Source organism: Nymphaea colorata, chromosome 7 (assembly GCF_008831285.2).
Source record: "Nymphaea colorata isolate Beijing-Zhang1983 chromosome 7, ASM883128v2, whole genome shotgun sequence".
In the NCBI taxonomy this organism is placed as follows: domain Eukaryota; kingdom Viridiplantae; phylum Streptophyta; class Magnoliopsida; order Nymphaeales; family Nymphaeaceae; genus Nymphaea; species Nymphaea colorata.
Genome location: NC_045144.1, coordinates 24,719,125 through 24,740,755, shown reverse-complemented (window position 1 = coordinate 24,740,755; position 21,631 = coordinate 24,719,125). Strand labels below are relative to the sequence as shown.

Below are 21,631 nucleotides of genomic sequence, written 5' to 3'. Positions count from 1 at the left end.
AGAGGCTCAAAGGGCTATTAACGCAGCGCATGTCTGAAGCTGAAAGTGGCGAAAATGGTGTGGGCCTTGTCAAGCTGAGGGGCTGGTATGCTGTTGGTTTATTCATGTTCAGGTTTTCTTTGAATTGAAGTGCGGTGTAGTTCATACAACTTGAACTCTAAGAGGTTCATAATTCACCTCACTGCCGCAACTCCACCGGGCCTTTTGGTGCAGTTTTTCTAAGATCAAATTGTTTTGTAGCTGTCGAATAGGAAGTTGGAGCCTTCTTTGAGATGTCTGAATTCTCTCCGTAAGAATGCAACCCCTCTTTTGAAGTGGGTTCAATTCATGAAATGAATTTCTCTATCTGATTATTAATTCCGTCATACATTTGATGCTGCAGGATTTATTGCTATGTACTCTACGTTGGCTAGCAGAGATGTGGTATGCTTTAAATTTCATCAAGGTATTACAACTGGAGGATAAGGCCTACGCAGAGTGCTTGTAAGTGACAATGTTGAATAGTCTTTGAGGTCCATAAAAAACTCGTCTTCCTTTGAATTGCAGGACCACTTTGCCAAGGAAAAGATTGTAATGAACCTCACATACATAGGTATGTGAGTAAAGCAACTTTGGATGCAAACAAAAGATTGATCTAGAAGACTAAATTTGAACGATGGCATTTGTCTGCAGATCCCACGTACATGATTCGTGCCATTCCTAGCAATGCTTCAGACAACGTCTATTGCACGCTTCTCGTTCATAGTGCTGTCCATGGCGCCATGGCTGGATACTTGGGCTTCACTGTCGGTCCTGTTAACGGCAGGCATGCTTACCTATCTATGTAAGTTCCTCCGTGACTGAAAAACACCACGATTGTCTAATGTGTCAAATTTCCTTTTCGGTTTGAAATTTATTCGAATCTCATTTCTGGCTTTTATTGTCCTGATCTTGCAGCGTGTGACTGAGAAGCAGAATCAAGTCTGTATAACCGACCGTATGTGGGCGAGGTTGCTTTCCTATGCGAACCAACCTACCTTCCTCAGCCCAGAGGACATTGAAGAAGCCAAGAGTAAGCGAGAGTCGAGCATTCAAGATCTACAAATGTTCTTGGCAGACGGGAAGGCCTTGAGTGAGGACGGCAATTTCTCGGCGACGTCATAATTCGGATCAAGAGATTTCGATAGTTTTGCGAACCAACCTAGCTCCCGCGAGCTCTCAATTATGTTAATTGAGAGTTATTTTATAAAATAATTTCATTAAAGTGTCTTTGTGAAAACTCCTTCGCAAATCGTAGGAGTCCACGCACGTTTTAGCTTGAACTTGAAGTACCAGCTAACATTCAAGGAAACGTATTAAAGTTGCAGCCTTTTAATGATTACCATTACAAAGATCGTGAGCCAATGGGAGCCAGTTTTCGTTTGCCCGCTGATTGAACTTTAATCCATTTCAGATATCAGTGATCGCGTCTCTCATGGCAACTCAAAATTAAAGATATTTGGCAGTTTCTCATATTTTGCAGAATGTTAAAAAAAAAAAAGTTACGATCAAGGGGAAGCAAACTGTGTCTGTATTAGTCCGTTCATTCAGAAGAAAGCTATCGAGTGCAGGATGGTACGAAAGAAACCGGGTTGAATATGGATCGGCCAAGTACAGTAAGAATGGTTGAATTCATTTAATAAATGGTAAATGGTGAGGCTCCTCCATAACATCCGATCCATTTGTATCCATAAATTTTATGAACATCCCACCAAAATAAAGCAAATGGTGAAGCCCTTTCATAACATTGGCCCATTTGCAACCTTAGTTGTTATGTACAACACTGCACCAAAGGCGTCGAGGGAAGTTGTGCAAAGGAGGACTTAATCTGTCCGAAATACTTTGTTCAGAACCTCTTTCAGATTGCTACAAGTCACTGTGGTTATCCCGCTTGTGTCAATGGCTTTGAACGACTTCTCTGCCACTTTTAGAATAACGCACTTTGTCAATGGCTTTGAACAACTTCTCTGCCACTTTTGGAATAACGCAATTCTTAAATTGCGCAACTTAATAAGTTCGTTAAGCCTCTTATCCATTCTTGCAACCTGAAATATCCAAATTGTCCTTGCATTATCAAGTAGCATGAATATTTGGCTAACTTAAAACATGACATCATCCAAGCACAGCACACTTAGCCGTGCACTGCAAGTATGAGAGGTTAAATCTACATGCAGACCTCAGAAAAGCTGAAGCAAATACAAGCAAGAGATCTAGTCGATTGCTCACATAAAATTCACGTTAATTTCTAAAAAACAAAAGAACTAGAGAAAGTAATAAATGGACAAACAGCTCAAACACTTGAAAGGATTTTACAAAAAATCAGCATTTTAGATATAAATGAGATGCATTGATATTTTCAACGTTGAAGTAATGTATGCAATCTACTAAGTCATGATGCCAAGCATCAAAAGATAGCTGGAACCAATCAGAAGGCTAAGGACCGTGGACATGTGTTCAATGTTAACTGTTAAGAGAGGAATGCACCTCATATCTTAAGCACAAAAAGAGGGGCAAACAGGTTAGGATTGGCATGGTAGCCATGCGTTAGAAATCTCTTTACTATGAACAGATTCCCTTGGCCAAGTTCATTGATGTTATCAAGGTATTCATATACTGATTGTCAGATGATATCATCCGAAAAGAACAGATTGATACAGAATAGTGGACATCCAAAAACTTTGATCGTAAAACCTTTCTAGAGAACAGATGGAGGAGGTTGCTGTTCGCACAGTACATGTCAACACAGTGCTAACGATCATTCGACATGCATTCAACATTCTCAATCATAATCTTAAACAATGTTTGAAATATTTTTAATAATGTTTTTAAGGGTAACATGTTATGTATGTTAAAATGAAAACCATTTTTCATTGTCATTTAAATGACAAAAAGAAAAAGGATGCAATTATAATGTACACAATTTTCTAATCACATACCGTTCGAAGCTTGCCACCAAGACCAACTTCTCCACTTCTCCGATAAAAGCTACATTCTTAGGTATTAGAAACTCCAAAAAGCTATCAGCACATTTCCAGAAAACAGTATGAGAAAATAATCATTCGATCAGAATTCAGTGCCATCCATGGAAAGAGTAACAAGAGTTTTGCTCGTAACAAGATGATCAAGAAATACATACCTACTGCAAATAGCAGCTGCAATTGCAAGATCCCCAGCTGTCTCTGTCAACTTCATACCGCTAACAACATTCAAAAAATGGCCTATGAAAAGAAATTTCACGAAGTTAGCACATATTCTTCATGGCATGAATAATCAAATTTCTTTAAAGAGAATGCACAAATTAATTGATAGAAAGAATTAGAACATAATTAAAAACATTTTATTGCAATTTGGTCCCAGAGCTTTTATAACTATTCTGAGAATCTGAACCAAATAACTTAGAAGAGTCCTTCCACCCGCACAGAAAAGCTCAAAAGGGTCGTCTAATGATGAGCTTTTGTGGACACCCAAATCAACTTTGAATTAATGAGTTCCATCAACTAGTACAGTTCTGACTTGAAAGACACAGTTCCATCTACTAGTGGAGTTTTGACTTAAAAGACATTTTAAGTTTCCAAAACTGGTTAGAATCTGTGGAACCAATGGTCTAGCCTGAAAATCAAGTATGGTCAAGGAGAGGTAAAAGCAAGCTTCATTAGAGCATCACTTTAACAGTATTCAGACAAGCCATTGGACAAGCTTTAACAAGGTAAAGCTAATTGTACAGCAAGTTTCAGGCCTCAAAGGAAGTTTGCTCCTAGAAAACCCATGGAAGTCAATATCTGCAGGCTATTACTGTTCGAAGATATGTCTCACACGGAGCTGTCAACATCATTTATCTTCTTGAATAATGAGATTAGCACATTAAGCAAGAAAAAGGAGTAGCACAACAACATTGAATTTCAAGTAGTTTGCTGTTTCTAAATTTTAACAGTACTGTTGAAGCATGTTAAATGGGTTTCAGGACCGGGTTTGGATCCATACCCGATCCATCGTGTAGCCCTTGTTGGGCCTTACTTAAGGGTTGTAACCCTAATTTTGAGTTGTTAATGAAATCTTAAGAGAGAGAGAGTCTGGTTGCTAGTGGGCGCCAGTTCCTCCTCGTCTGTGGTTTTTTTTTTCCTCTTGCTGAGGGTTTTTCCACGTTACATCGTGTTCATCGTATTCCTTTGTTCTTGATCCTCGTGTTCCTACATGGTATCAGAGTCGTGAAGTTCCGGCGTGACTGATTCGTGTTTTTGTTTCTGTTGTGGCCGTGTGAGAGGAGGACTTGTGCCGGTACTGTTCATTGCCCATCGCCGGACGGTTCCAATCACGTGTCGTTACTGTTCGCTGCCCGACGTTGGTCATCGCCTAACATCGTGGAGTTCTGGCGTCTCTTCCAGCGATGCACTCGACACTATTGGAGTTTTGGCGACGCACTCGACGCCGTCTGGAGTTTCGGCGTCTCTCTATTCTGGTGACTCTCTGTTTTTGTCCTGCTTGCTGCTGTGAAGTTTTGGTGGACTCAGGCGAAGGTTGCTGTGCCCGACAGTGCACCTTCTGCGCCCGAGATTTTTTTCTCTTCGCCCTTCGAAGTGGATCGCCCGAGACTGCCGCTGTCGCCTCTGCCAGTGCCTAACGTCACCACTCCGTGCTCTGTTCCTGCCGCCACCACCTGACTGCATCGCCTGGAAACTCTGCTGCCACCGGTTGCCTCGCCCGATGTTATTCCATCGCACGGCAGGTTGTTTCTGTTCAGCCCCTGGTTCTGCTGTGGTGGAGCCTGTTTTTGGCCCATTTGTTTCCTTTTTTGCTGTCCATGTTTTGCCGCTGCTGTTTCTTTTTGCCCCCTTGGCAGGTCTGCAATTATGGCAGCCTCTTCCTCGTCGACCGTCAACACTGTTTAGAATGAAGTTGTGGCTTATAGAACCGAGAGTATTCCTCTTCAGGTCACTACCATTCGCCTTACTAAGGAAAAATATCTTAAGTGGGCTGCCGCCATCACCATGGGAATAGCTGGTCGAGGCCGTATTGCATATGTGAATGGGAGTAAGGTTGAACCTGCTGCGAACAGTATATAGCTTGGGATACTTGGTTTCTTGAGGACAACCAAGTGAAAACTTGGATTGTTAATTCAGTCTCGTCTGATATTCAATCTCTCATTCTTCGTAAGAAGACTGTGAGAGATATGTGGATCATGTTGGAAGAAATGTATGGCCAGAAGAAGAGGAAGGTTCGTGTGTATCAACTGATGAAGGATGTGTATGCTCTCAGGCAAGGGAATGTCTCGGTCATAGATTTCTATGCAGCTCTAAAATCCAAATGGGAGGATCTTGACTACCATTCCGAGGCTACTTGGCACTGTCATGACAACCAGATGCAGTACGTTGCAAAAGAATGGGAGAATAGGATATTCCTGCTCTTAGTAGGGCTAAATGATGAATTTGAAAATATCAGGAGTCAGATTCTTAACTCTGAAGAATCCTTCAGTATCGAAGATGTCTACTCCCATGTTGAGGCTGAAGAACAGAGAAGACTTGTCCCCCCTGGGGGGAAGAGGGATCACATACCTTATAATGAGAGATCTGCACTTGTTAGTCCTGGTCTGGGTAGTGCTCCCAAACCTCTTCGTAGATGCACTCATTGCAAGAAGGCTGGCCATACTGTGGATTTCCGTTGGGATCTTCATCCAGAAAAACGAGATAACAGGGCGAGATCTTCTAGTGGGAAGATGCCTGTGTCGGAGGATACCAAGTCTAGTGGATGCAAGGCCTCCATTTCTGCTGAACAGCTTCGTGAACTGCGGCCTATTTGGGTCGGATTGATGTCAATCTGGCCGAGACATCATATGAAACAAAGGCTAATCATGCTCTTGCCATTGTAGGGGATATAGGTAACTCCTACTTGGGAGAATGGATTGTTGACACTGGTGCTACTCACCACATGACAGGTAACCCTAAATTGTTTCATGAGTATAAGTTGGCTTTTGGAAGGGAACGAGTTATCCCTCGCAGATGGTTCCTCTACCTTTGTGGCTGGAGAAGGGAGTCTGTCCTTGTTTGACAAATTTCATGTGCGAGGAGCATTACATGTCCCTCAGTTTCCCTTAAATCTCTTATCAGTTAGTAAACTTACTAAAGAGCTGAATTGTGACCTCATTTTCTCTGTAAATCGTTGTGTTTTGCAGGACTTGGTGATGAAGAGGATTGGGATTAGTTTGGCGTCTGATGGCTTATATCGTCTTCTCATACGCCACGGCTCTTATGACAGCGATCAACAAGACAGAAAAGAGAAGAGAAGATTGTCTTCAGTCCTTTTTGTATTGGCATGAACGCCTTGGGCATTTACCTTTTGGGATTTTAAAACAGTTGTTTTCCGATTTGTGTTCCACTCTGAATTTGTCTTTGATTTCTTGTGATGTATGTCAGTTTGCCAAACATGTGAGGGCTTCGTACCCTATTTCTACTAGTTGTGTTAATGAAGCTTTTTCCTTGGTTCACTTTGAAGTGTGGGGGCCTTTGAGAATTCATACCCGTCAAGGGTTTCAATATTTTATTACTTTTATTGATGACTTCTCTAGGACCACCTTTGTGTACTCGTTAAAAGATCGCAGTGAGGTACCTTAAATCATAGAGACATTCATTCTTCTTGTGCAAACTCAATATGGTGGAAATGTTAAAACTTTTCGATCAATAATGCCCGTGAGTATATGTGTCAGTCAGTTGAGAATTTTCTTCGAAAAAGGGGGATTGTTCATAAGACGTCCTGTAGTTATACCCCCCCTCAAAACGGGGCGGCTGAGAGGAAGAACCGCCAGCTCCTTAATGTCACTAGAGCCCTTTTGTTTCAGAGAAATCTTCCCAAACACTATTGGGGTGATGCAGTTCTTACTAGTGTGTACCTGATCAACCGCATGCCCAGTCGTGTACTGAATGGTCGGACTCCTCATTCCTTACTTCCGGGAAGTCGTCAACCTTTTCTTCTCCCCCCTCGTGTGTTTGGTTGTGTGTGTTTTATTCATGATCACAGTCCAAATGTTAAGAAACTTGACCCCCGGTCTATCAAGGGTGTGTTTGTTGGGTATTCTTCCACTCAGAAAGGGTATAGATGTCTTGATCCTACTACTGGTCGAGTTTATGTTACAAGGGATGTTACCTTTTTGGAACATGCATCTTACTTTTGTGAGAATACTCTTCAGGAGGAGAAGTCTGTGGTTAGGGAAGAGTATTCTCAGAGTCAAGAGATTCAATTTACAGACTTCTTGGATTACAAGAAAGAAGAACCTATCACAGTTGATTATGGGTATGAAAGGGAGAAAGGATGTTCAAAACCTCTCACAGTTGTTGATATGCCTGAGAAGGAGAAAGGGTGTAACACCGGGACTGAGAAGGAAGGCCTTCGTTTGTTTGGACAGGTCTACTCTAGACAAGGTGCTCGGACAGAGGAGGTGACTTGTGGTGCGAGGTCTAATTCCAATCCCAATGCCATTCCTTCCCTGGAAGACTCAAGATGAGGTTGAAAAAGAAAATGACGAGCTTCCCATTGCCCTGAGGAAGGGTGTGAGGTCAATCCACAAAAATTCTCAAACTTAATGAAAAATGAGAAGAAAATATAGAATCTTGATGGAAGAAAAATAAAAAAGAAGGGAAAAATCAAAATTAAAGAAAAAATTAAGTATCAAAATATAATTTTTTTTGTTTTAAAATACAGCCTATACAGCCGTACCAACGTACCTGTGTCACCTTATTCACATATCGACATGGGTAGGTGGTAAGATCACATGTACTCATGTGACTTAAAACAAAAACATCGTATTTTAGATAATTTTCAGCGATTCCTTGTCATTAGATTTTTTTCCCTCAAAGTAATGTATAGTCACCATAGAGTATAAATATTGATTGGCCAAGCAACAGGTTGTCTTTTGACGAAACTCCATTTCTTGAATTGATAAACTGATTTCCAATGAACCTTCTGCTAATTAAGCTTCTTCTGTGTGTAGTGTAAGACTGTAAGTTGTAACAAAAGCACATAAAGGAACAATTTGGTGAAATAAGAGCCCCTAGCTCTACTCACACAAGGATTTCATAATAAAACACTACAATACCACATACTATACTAGCAAATATTGCAAACACCATCATGCTTGATATGTTACAGACTTATGGGTTTAAGCTAAATATTTTTATTTAGGCGTTTAGGTCCAAGCAGCCTACACCAAGCTTTAAGCCATGTCTCACAGCATATCTGATATAAGGAGTTAGAGCAGCTCAGAAAAATAACAAAAAAAGGAAGAAGGAATGTGGACCCGATGAAGCACATTTACCAAACAAAACAGTCAGCAGATTATTTGAGGCAGAGATACACTTTGCACAGGTTAAGACTTAAGACATGCCTATCTGACCACAACAATTTGAATAGAGGAGGCCAGTTATGGCCTATGGGTAAGCAGTGCAGAAGCAGCAGAACCAACCTGGCCCGGGTCAACCATAACATTCTCCTCTTGCTTTGAACCTAACCACTTTAGCCCCTACTCCTTCCATGATTCACTCCCTCCTCCTTATGCTTCTCTCTCTCTCTCTCTCTCTCTCTCTCTCTCTCTCTCTCTCTCTCTCTCTCTCTCTGTGGAACAGTCCTGTCAGAGGCCTGTTCTCATCAGGCCTATATGTTCTACATATTCTCATTAGAGACAGTTACTAATGCAGGTCAGAGGCCTACCAGACAGCAGCTCATAACTATAGGTACCACAAATGATCTGACTAGAGGAAAAAGAAACATCTGCATTTGCAATTGAGTAGAAAAAAAAATCCACATTTGCAGTGCTAATCTATCGTTATTTGAGAAGAAAAACAGTTGCATTGCATATGCAAATGGAACAAATAGGATGTATGTAAGATCCATGCACATGATCAAATATAGAACAGAAATCAAAACCTCTTCATAACCACGAAGAAAAGGCAATATAGTGAAGTAGCTACCCAAAGAGCAGATCCATGCACATGATCCATGCATTTGGTATTCTTGTTAAAAACATTCGCCCTGATAACGCCCTTGAGTTCAAAGCCTCAACCTTAATGAAGTTTTACTCCGATAATGGCATTTCTCCTCAGTTTACTTGTCCCCATACCTCCCAACAAAATGGAGTAGTTGAACGTAAACATCGCCAACTCCTAAATGTGGCTCGTTCCCTAATGCTTCATACCAAGTTACCTGCATCTTTTTGGGGAGATGCCATCCTCACGGCATGTTACTTAACCAACCGTTTACCCTCATCCTCCATTGACAACAAGGTTCCCATTAAACTTGTGCATCCACAACGACCTTTATTTCCAGTGGCTCCCAAAGTATTTGGTTGCACATGCTTCGTTCACATACTTGGAACCACACGTGATAAATTGGGAGCCCAAGCCATTAAGTGTATCTTTATAGGCTACTCCAGAAACCATAAGGGCTACAAATGCTTTGATCCCTTAACTCAAAAGGAGTATATCAGTGCGGATGTCACATTCTTTGAGTTTCAGCCTTATTATAGCTCCACTTCCATCCTTCCTGAGATGCCACCATCACCAGACCCACTACCTATTCCTCCTATTCCTTTGGAGTCGTTTCCTTCTGAATCTCCTTCTACTGTGGTGTCCAAGTTTCGTGATCCTCCGCTGGTCTACACACGTCGATAGGACCCTTCTCATAATCCTTCGCCAATGGTTTCTCAAGAGGTAAGTACATCTGAAGTGCATAGCCCTAGTCATTCTGATCCCCGTCAAGATTTACCTATTGCTCTTCGCAAAGGCAGGCGACAATGTACTTTACATCCTATATCTCATTTTTTGTCTACTGACGGTGTTGGTAAAAATATGCAACAGTTCATTCAAGCTCTGGCTGCTTATACAGTTCCTACGTGTCACCAGCAGACTTTATTAGACACCCAATGGAGACGGGCTATGCAAGATGAGATGGATGCCTTAGTGCAGAGAGGCACTTGGGAACTTGTTGATCCTCCTCCTCGTTGTGATATTGTTGGCTCAAAGTGGGAATTCACAGCTGCATATATATATATATATATATATACATGTGTGCATGCGTTGTTAGCACCTGCCAGACCTGTTAAGTCAGGGATAAATATCAAACGGCTTTGGACGCATAACTTCTATATGCTATTATAAGTCATTTGATTGAAACACATATTAAGTTAACTAATACATTGTCAACGATAACAAAACTAACTGCCATTGTAACATTAAAATTTTGATAATAGAAAAGACAGATTAAATTATGCTGTACATCAAATTAGCGTTCATAAGCATGGTAAGATATATCGTAATTTGTTTTAGATGTTTTTTACAATAATTTGTAGAATTCAGCCTTATCATTTGGAAAAAATGGCTTTGGCAAATCAAAAGCCATCCAGTCCTGAAATGATTAGATGGAAAAGATAGTGCACCACATTCAGACAAAAAGCAAACAGCTCTATACAAAAAGGGACTTGTGTGAGGGCTTCGATGGTGAAGATTTAAAAGGACTTCAAAGGAAATTCAACAACTTCGAAAGGGATTGACAACCCACATGTCCAATAAGGTATTTTCTTTGCAAAGTGTCACAAATTTTAAGATAGTGACAAAAGTCTTTTGTTATGTTTCCCAAGGATCTTAGAAGTGATGGCAGCACAATGATATATGAAGCATATAAACACCACCAAAATGAAGGATTTTGATGAGGTTGTAAATGCCTTCATTGACCAGTACGAGTCCAATTGTTCTGAAGTCCTCACAATTGATACTCTTGTAGGATACAACAAGAATTGGTAAATATTGTCAAAATTATATGCAAAGAAGGAAGTTTGTGAGTAGAAAGATAACAACCCTGATAGTAGAAGACCATGCCCTCACAATGATTAGTGGCTGTTTCTAAGAGCACATAAGGTATCACCTTGTGCAACATGAGTACGAGTCATTTTACAATCTACACAATATAGCAGAGTGCATAGAAAGGACCTTCATGTTTGGCTATCTAAAAGCATAAGCTGGTTAGAGCTACTACAAAAAAAGCTGATGACAAAAAGTCAGCCAAATCTCAAGTCCATGACTATCTTTGGCTCAGGCCAACACAACACAAAGCAGCTAAGGGCTACACGCAGACCTACGGTGTGGATTTCTTTGAGACCTTCTCTCCAGTTGCTCGGTTGGGAACCATTCGTCTTATCATTTCTGTGGCTGTTCACCATGACTGGCACATGTATCAACTGGATGTCAAAAACGCCTTTTTGTATGGTGATCTCGATGAGACTGTCTATATGCAACAACCACCAGGATTTGAACAACAGGGGGAGTGTGGCAAAGTGTGCAAGCTGAAGAAAGCTATTTATGGACTCAAGCAGAGTCCTCATGCATGGTTTCACAAGTTTTCCGAGGTAGTCTCAAAGTGTGGCTTTGTGAGATCTCCTCTTGATCATTCTCTGTTTATCAAGAAGACTTCCAGAGGTATAACCGTTCTCGTGGTTTATGTTGATGATATTATCCTAACAGGTGACTCTGATCAAGAAATTTCTGATGCAAAACTGTTTCTTCAAAAACACTTTGTGACGAAAGATCTTGGTCCACTTCGATACTTCTTGGGAGTAGAAGTTGCTCGCAATAGGGAGGGTGTTGTTCTCTCTCAACGGAAGTATGTTCTTGATTTATTGCAGGACACAGGGATGCTAGGAGCTAAACCGACTAATTTGCCTATGAATCCACGTATACACCTTCATGATGACCAAACAGAATTAGTGGATTCTAGATCTTATAGATCCCTTATTGGAAAACTACTCTATGTTACTGTGACAAGACCAGACATTAGTTTTGCAGTGGGGAAGCTAAATCAATTTATGGAAAAACCAAGGAAAGTTCATTGGGATGCTGCTTTGATGGTGGTTAAATATCTGAAATCGTCTCCTGGCAAAGGCCTTTTGTTCACAAAAGGCAAGACTCTGGAAGTGGAAGCCTATAGTGATGCTGACTATGCTGGCTCAGTCGAGGACAGAAAATCTACCACAAGATTTTGTGTATTTGTGGGACGCAACCTCATATCATGGAGAAGTAAAAAACAAGGCATGGTGTCAAGAATCTAAATATAGAGCTATGGCTCAAACTGCAACAGAAATGACTTGGGTTAGATCCATGCTATCTAGCCTAAGTGTGTCGATTCCACTTCCCATGAAGATGTATTGTGACAATCGTGCAGCCACATACATTGCTAATAATCCAGTTTTCCATGAGAGAACTAAACATATTGAGGTTGACTGTCATTACATTCGGGATCTCGTTCAAGGAGGAACCATTGCCACTATTCATGTCCCTTCAGAAGACCAAGCTGCATATGTCTTCACCAAAGCTCTCCCTATTGGTGATTTCTCTAAATGTTGTGACAAGCTGAGCATGTTTAATATGTATGCTCCAGCTTGAGGGGGAGTGTTGAAATAAGAATGTTTATGTTTCTAGGTGGTTCTTTGTAATATGAAAGAGTTATAAGATCTCTTTAATATTTTCTTTATTTTACATTGATGTAATCTGTAAATCCTCTTTCTACCCTAATCTCTTTATAATAGAGATTAGGGTTAGTGAATTAAATGTGTTCTTTTCTTCTCAACTCTCACGTCTTCAGCCCCCTCTCTCTCTCTCCACGTTTCAAGGCTGCAACAAAGGCAACAAGAAGAAAATTCAATTTAAGACCAAACTTCCATGCATCTCAAACTAGATCAAAACATCAAGAAAATTCAATTTAAAATGTGTTCTTCACAAGAAAAAACATAAATTTCATAAGGACAACCAAATGGATCCATGTTGGACTTAGAGAAACTCGATTGGCTGTACAGAAAATAATGAAGGACATGCGCAAGGGAGATTCAAGCCCCTTCTCTCTCTCTCTCTCTCTCTCTCTCTCATGTATAATCCCTCGACTTCAATCACTCCCATACCCTCCACACCCCTCTCCCTTAGCACCCACCTAGCCAAGATGAATCCCTACCAAGTCCCTAAGCACCCAAGCATGTTATGCCTCCCTCCTTATCCTCATCCTAGAGGTCACACCACATCCCTGTCCTCAAACTCACCAAGGACTCCAAGGAAGAGTGACGCCTTGAGATCCTAAAGCAAGGACCTTGTGGCTCGGCAGCCCACTCCTTCCCGTAGACATGAACATGCTTGAGGTCTAACTCTAGAGGAGACCCAAGTGAGGAAGGGCTCGAACAAAATAAGGCAATCAAAAACCTTAGTAGATAATTTTCTTAGCAACAACACACAAATATATGCAAAATCACAATTCTCCCCACTAAACAAAAAGTCTAAACCTGTGTAGGTTGGAGTATTGGCTTTGATATGGATACAGAGCCCTAAATAAATATTAATAATAATAACTAGAGAATTTCACTAAAAAATTCATGAAAAGTAAAATTGGAAAGTCTGTTTCCTAGATTGTTAGATACCGGATATAGGATCACAGGTTGGATCTATTGGACTGACCTGATAACTTCCATAAATAGGGTCGGTAGGGCAGATCAGTGGAACATCGCAGGTGTAAGAGAGTTCTACCTCTGGGAGGAAAAAGCCCTAATATGGGATTAGGGCATGTGTGTGTGTGTGTGTGTGATTGTGGGTTTTCTTGTAAAGGGGCTCATGAGTTAACAGGAGCTAACAAGGTATCAGAGCGCTCGGAAGATGACGACAGCCATGAGAGATAGAGTCACGGCTCGAGAGGCCATGGCGGCTGCGATGCCTATCACGTGCGCATGGAAGAGGAGTTAGAAGCAGCGGACGGAAGAATTCAAAGACTTGAGCAGCAGATGGAGGGCGTTGACACTAGACACAACACAATCTTCACAGAGCAACAACCTCTGGTGATGCTGCTGCGAGAAGCTCTTCATCAAGGTAACCTTCAAACCTCAAGTACTGGAGAGTGTCGATCGGAGCAATGAGTGACCCAAAATGGGACGACGTAAATGAGATGTGGGAGACTATGGTAGCAGAATACAGGTGGATGCATATGATGCTAGAAGAGTTTCTAGATGGCAAATCTGAAGAAGATGCTCCAGACGCTGGGTCGAAAACTGTGCTCGTGGGCAACACTAGAAGAAAACATCGTGCAGTTCAGGAGGATGAAGACACTATTCTAACACTTCGAGTCTTGCCACAACGGACGATCGATCATGTAGACAAGCACCAAATAAGAGACGACAACAAGAGTGTTGAAGCTGGAGGCAAGTTCTCAAGAGATGTGGACAAAACAAATGATGATCTCCAGTCCCATTCCGCTCTAAGAGAGCAGTCCTTTGCCATAGCGATAAACAGGGTATGCAACGGAAACCACAGTGGATACACCAAATGGCCTCGATGGCGAGAATGACTTTTGTAGTTTGTACAGGTTTGCCAATCATGGTTAAAAGGATCTGCCTTTGTAAAGAGTTGATACCAAAAACGGAAATAGAGGACCTTCAACAATACTGAATGCTTATGATGTACGGAATGTCAACTGCCAAAGACAAATAAGAAAAAACAAATCGATGACTAATATATGTTTGCAAAACAATTCAGCTAACTAACTAGGTTCGAGCCATTCACAAAGGCTTGACTACCTCTAGAACCTATAGTCAATAAGTATATGCTACATCTTCAAACAATTCTAATGATAGCAACAAACACACAAAGTAAATACCAAGGCATAACAACTATAATATTCATATACATTCTAAAATATAAATCGGTGTAACCATGCCATGCGCAACTAACATACATATTCAAAATCACAAGCTCAATGAAGAAAACACGACAGTTAACAATCAGACACCAACTACTCTAACTAAGATTCAAACAAGCATGAAATAAAAAAACTACCCACGTTCCCACTGGATTAAACTACAAATAAAATATGCACCTATAGAAGGCTAGTCAAGCACCACAAGAAGAAAGTCCGAACAATTGACCTTCAACAATAGTCTCACATGATAAGGAATCTAGTTAACTGACGAACTACATGAAACTGACTCTAAACTGAGCACGGCCATAGGCTGGAATCACATGGAACATAAAAAAAAGACACATACTGAACCTAGGTCTCAAAGTCTAAAGACTCTAAACCTGTTTGACACTCACCAATAAGACCTGACCTTAACACGATTCCAGATGGAACCAAGTCCCAACCTGTAAAGAGAAAGTTCAATGGAGGACCCAGCAGCATGGTGGATAGTGTGCTAGATGATGCTTGAAGATGGAACACCTTCTCACTTTGGACATTTCAAAATTCTTTACGCCAGTTAAGAAGAGCAAACAAGGAGGGATAAATAGAAGGAAATCTAAAACATGCTGGAGACGCGGGGTTGTTAAGATGAATGGTTAGATGACTAGAATATGTGCCAGCAACACCATGGGGCCTTCTCAAGCATATCCAACACTTTAAAACAACTAAACGTAGCAAGACCACATGAAATAGTTAACTAGTATAAGATTATGTAAATGAAAAAAATAAAATCAAATAAAATCTAGAATCACATTTCAAAAAAAAATAAAGAAAGAAAAACACCAATTGGAAGTGGGATCCGAAGGCCACGTCCTTGGGTCTTCCTTGCAAAGTTGACATTAAAGGAGTTTGACTCATTTCTCAAAAACTTAATACGTCAAGCATATGCTTCCTAAACAATAAAAGGAAAGAGACTACTACCTAAAACAGCCATTGAGAAATAGGACCCATGAGTGAGGAGAGGGGATTAAGTGTGATGTCCTTCGAATTTGTGTCCATAAGGGAAACCAAATAAAATCACGTGCTTACCCATGTTCTCTCCTAGTTTCCTTATTCCTCATCCATATCGTCCCAACTTATCCAACACATGTCTAGCTAGAAACCAAACTCAACTAAACTAAGAATCAAAATCAGCTAAAATCAAACTAAGACTCATATGCAATTGATGAAGCTTTAAAAATTTTATTACGACTCCCTAGGGACTAATACCTCTACACAACAAGACTAAAACATCAAGTTAAGACATAAAGATAGCTCAACTTGCAATGAGATAAACAGGCATAGCATATATACATATATATGTTATATATGTATATATATATATCATAAATGTACATACATAATATATTAAATAATGTGTCATATAACATAGTATAATTATATATAATATGTAACATTTTATATATATATATATATATATATAATGTACATTACATAATATATTATAATTACAACATATGATATTATACACAAGTATTATACTACTTGTACATATACGTTATATTTCACATAATATATATAATATACATGTATATTATACATGTTATGCCTGTGATATATATCATATGTGTATTATATATACATAATATAACATATATATCATATATACATATTATAACATATATTATATGTAGATTGTACACATGTACATACATATTATAATGTACATTATATGTACATTATACATATAATATATATATTACATAATGTATATTGTATATGTTGACATATGTCGTATTTGGGTCACCTATCCGGGTTTGGGTCTGGACCCAATCCAGTGTGTTACTGTTAAGGCCCTATTTAACCTGGATAAACCCTATTTTTCAGTGTGTTGTCCTCCTCACCCGTGGTTTTTTCCCTCTTGTTGAGGGGTTTTCCACGTTACATCTGTGTTGTTCTTTGCTCTCTTGGTTTCCCTGTTTCTACATGGTATCAGAGCCGAGTTGGTTCTAAGTTTTCGTTTGTGCTTGTGTTGGGGAAGAGATCATGTTGTCACTGTTCTGTTTGGACAGAGGATTCCTCATCACCGTTTGAGTGGTGATCGTCTATCGCTCGAGGCCCATGCAGCGGTTGTCTTCTCCCAGCTTTTTCCTGTCATTTCCTGAGCCACGCTGCAGCTACTCCCTACTTCTGCTGCTACTCCTTGCTCAACCGCTGCTCTCAGCTCCACCGCTGCTTTACTGTCCCTCTGCTGCTGCCGCCTCTTGGTTTCTTGCTACAGTGCTGAAACCCGTTCATGGTAGATTCTTCTTTTTCTTCTACTGTCAATGTGGACCATACTGATGTTGGTGCCTCTAGAAATGAACATATTCCAGTTCAAGTCGTCTGACCAAAAAAAACTACCTTCAATGGTTTGCTGCAATCACCATGGGGATCGCAGGAATCTAAGTGGAGGAACTTGACTACTACTCTGATGACACATTGGGTTTGTCCCCAAGATCAAGTGCGTCATTTTGCCAAAGAATGGGAGAATAGGGTGTTCCTATTTTTAGCAGAATTGAATGATGACTTTGAAGGTATAAGGAGTCAAATCCTTAATCCTGACGAACTGCCTAGTATTGAAGATGTTTACGCCCATGTTGAGGCTAAAGAGTAGAGACGCCTTGTGGAAAAAAGGGGGATCCCATCTCATATAGTGAGAGGTCTGCCCTTGTTAGCCGTGGTCCTGTAGGAGCTGCTCGACCTCCCCGCAAGTGCACTCACTACAAGAAGACTGGTCATACAGTGGATTTTTGTTGGGACCTCCATCTTGAAAAGAAGAATAGTCGAGGGAGACCATCTAGTGGGAAGAAATCTGTTTCTGATGCTACCAACTCTAGTGGAGGAAAAGCCTCTATCTCAGCTGAACAGATTTGTGAAAAGAAGAATAGTCAGATCGATGTTGGTCAAACCGAAGTGTGAGATGATGTGAAGGTTAATCATGCACTGACCATTTCTGGTGAAAAATAATTTTTGTATGGGAGAATGGATTGTTGACAGTGGTGCCACCCATCACATCACTGACAACTCTAAGCTCTTTCATGAGTATAAGCTATCTTCTGGAAAGGAACGTGTTTCTCTTGCTGATGTTCCTTTACTTCCGTGGTAGGAAAAGGGAGTCTTTCTTTGTTAAACAATTTTTTAGTGCATAGTGCCTTACAAGTTCTTCATCTTCCCTTGAATCTTTTATATGTCAGCAAGATTACAAAGGAGTTGAATTGTGAACTCTGCAAATCATTGTGTTTTACAGGACTTGGTGACAGGGGAGAGGATTGGGATTGGTTTGGTGTCTGAAGGCTTATATCGACTTCCCATCCGTGTGGCCAATGCTCTTATGACAGCTGTTAGCAGGACCGAAAAGAAGAGAGAAGATTGTCTTCAGTTATTTTTGTATTGGCATGAATGCCTTGGACATCTCCGTTTTGGAGTTTTGAAACAGTTATTTCCTGAATTATGTTCTAATTTGATCATATGTCGGTTTGCTAAACATGTTAGGGCTTCTTACCCTGTTTCAAACAATCGTGCTAATGAAAATTTTTCTTTGATTCATTCCGATGTGTGGGGGCCTTCTGGAATTCATACTCGTTGTGGTTTTCAGTATTTTATAACCTTTATAGACGATTACTTAAGGAATACCTTTGTTTACCTGTTGAAAGATCGTAGCGAAGTGCCGCATATCATAGAGACCTTCATTCTTCTTGTGGAGAACCAATATGGTGGTTCTGTTAAGATTTATGTTTGTCAAGCTGTTGAGGATTTCCTTTGAAAACTGGCGATTGTTCATTAGACATCTTGCAGTTGCACCCCTCCTCAAAATGGGCTCGCTGAGAGGAAAAATCGTCAGTTGCTTAATGTCACCAGAGTCCTCTTGTTTCAAAGAACCTTCCAAAACATTACTGGGGAGATGTTGTTCTTACTCATGCATACTTGATTAACCGCATGCCTAGTCGTGTGTTAAATGGGCGGACCCCCCACTCTATGCTTCCAAGGAATCGTCAACCATTTCATCTTCCCTCTCGTGTCTTTGGATGTGTTTGCTTCATTCATGATCACAGCCCTATAGTAAAAAAACTTGATCTAAGGTCAATCAAGGAAATATTTGTTGGGTATCCTCCTACTCAAAAGGGGTATAAATGTCTAGATCCTGCCACTGGTCGTGTTTACACGTTACCAAGGATGTCACATTCTTGGAACATGTCTCTTATTTTGGTGAGAATTCTCTTTAGGGGGAGAAGTCAATGTCAGGGGAAGAGTATTATCTGAGCCAGGAAATTTCTTGGAGTACAAGCGAGAAGAGAGTCCACCGGTTGTTGAGGTGCTTGAACATGAAAGGAATGAAGGATGTTCCCTGGATAAGGTGACTGATGGTGATAATTTTACTTCTAATTTTACTCCTAATCCCAATCCTTCTTCTTCCCTGGATGACCCAAGTCGTGCTCAGGAAGACATTCAGACAGAAACTGTTCAGACAGAAACTAAAAATGAGGAGCTTCCCACTGATTGTTCAACTATTTGCTTGGAGTCCAAGATGCTGACAATGCTGACACAATGTGTTGAATTGTCAATCCTAGTGATTGCTCAACTATTTGCAGAAAAGAATATGTGACACAACCAACACACCCATGAATTTGATCAGATTATACTTATCAAAAGAATCAAGTTGTCACGGGCAGACTTTTTCAAGTCTATTTGGCCAATGGGGTGCTGAGGGATAGTTGGTCCACAACACAAATGAAGGCAATGAAATGAAAACCAAACAACTAAGACAATTAAGATGGAATGACGGTTCTGGTTTAATCTTCTATCCTGAAAGGCATGTCTCTCTTAAGATAGAGGAGATGATGGGGCATGACACTCAACTTGGGTATATGAGAGGTTTTGTGTATTCAATTAATGTACTAGTAGCTTGGTAATGAAAGGGGCAATATATTACAAGACCAAAGAGGGATTGGGTTAGTTTCTCCTACACTCAGAAAACCAAGAAATATAACAAGAGATGTCAAGCTTTTAGTTTGAAATAGTTCATAAATCATTCATCAACTCATAAGCTAGAGTGCTCGTGTTGTGCAAATAATATGTCTTTCATTTACTCACAGTACTATACAAGCATCAAGATCCATTTCACATAATTGTTGTTGAATCTCTAGAAGGAATCTCTCTCAATTTCTAAAATATGAACATAAAGGAATGGTCGTCAACATCTCAAGAAATCAAAAAGAGGATTAGAATTGACTCCAAAATTACACATCTGCAAAAGACTGTCGCATCCAATTTCTACAAGTTCAGCCATCATGCCTTTCATTCCTTGACAGATACCTTTTGTTTTTTTTGTTTTTTTTTTTTTTGTTTCGTTCCTTCTTTTGCATTTGGCTTTTTGCCTTTTGATTTCATTTTTCAGGCCGACCTTCACCTTTGAGGGAATACCTCACCACCCCAAAGGCTACTACGAAGTTCCACCACTTTGGTGGTTATATGTAGTTTTGTCACGTATCCAACCCGCTTCACCTTACGGGCTTTCAACGATCCAAAAGTTCATAAGTCGTAATCTTCGCGGCATAGACATAAATCACCTATATGCCTACCGGGTACTCTCGATTACCGACCTAGACGAACAACTACACAAGCCCCGAGCCCATCTCTCAACTCTCATTTTGCTATCTGTCAAGATTTTACAGAGCATTGCGGCTTCTCTCTTAGAGTATTTTCTTACTAAATCCTTGCAGATGCTTAATTAGCAGAGACAATAGCATCTCCTATTCTTGACTTTCTTAGCTTCATAGGATTTTTTTCTCATTGTTCATACTCAAGATTTTTCGAGTTTTCCTCTTCCATTGATTGACGACAAAAGTTTGAAATTTTCTCCTAGTACTCTAGGAGGTACTAAAAATAAAATGAAGGCATATCATTGTGTGAAAAAACGCTTTTAAAATGTTTTTAAGCAAGATGGAAAAGTTCTTTTTTTAGAAATGATCTTGACATCAAATGAAATATCTCAGTGGAGGTAGAAACTCGTCTCTCTCTAAAGAAAAGGGTGCTTGGAAAACCAAATGGATTGACTAGGTAAGAAAATGAACTTCATCAATTCTCTTACGGGCAGTGACAAAAGTTGACAGGTAACATGCTGGATCAGATAAGGAGTGATAAAAAAAACATACACTTTTCAGATCCAAACGGACAGTGATTTAAATAAAAATGCCTGAACCTAAACAAAATCTGATAACCAATCTATCAAAGTTGAATCTGATCCCAAGTACATTTGATGCTCTAACTAAGGCTTTCCATTGAACAAAAACGTGCTCCCATAAATGATATATAATTTTGACAAAGAATTCCGTTGATCAAATATTAATGAGAACAAATGAAAAACAGTCAACGATATCAAGCAATGAGAACAGAATTAGATGCCAAACATGCTTTGACAATTACATGTTTGGCTCTTCCGAGAGACCTATTGTGATACCTTGGTATATGTATAACTAGAAATTTTATATATACATATGCATATACGTATTATTTGTTATGTTATCTACACGTACACACATATTTTATGAATACATATGTATACGTATGTACATGTTAGTTGTTACTTATACGTACGTATATGTATACATATACATATATGTGTAATGTAAAATATATTATACGTATGCATATTATATGTACATATATAAGTGCCATATATATGTCTACTATATAGAATATGTATACATATATACGTTAAACACACACACACACACACATGCACACACACACACATACACACACACACACACAGATATATATATATATATATATATATACATGTATATACTATATTACATATATACATATATCATTATGCATAATATACACAATTTACATATGCATGTGTACATATGCTATATATGTTTTA

The 21,631-nt window shown here is 39.8% G+C and overlaps 1 long non-coding RNA gene and 1 pseudogene across 1 annotated transcript; one reads left to right on the top strand and one right to left on the bottom strand.

Moving 5' to 3' along the window:
* The first annotated feature begins 418 nt into the window (after positions 1 to 418).
* Positions 419 to 13,592, top strand: LOC126410205 (ATP-dependent 6-phosphofructokinase 7-like; annotated as a pseudogene).
* LOC126410251 (uncharacterized) lies at positions 1,971 to 3,719 on the bottom strand. Its single transcript, XR_007573897.1, has 3 exons — positions 3,155 to 3,719; positions 2,955 to 3,035; positions 1,971 to 2,063 (listed from the first exon to the last, which is right to left on the bottom strand). It is a non-coding gene; the product is annotated as an uncharacterized LOC126410251 (long non-coding RNA).
* Positions 13,593 to 21,631: the final 8,039 nt, after the last annotated feature.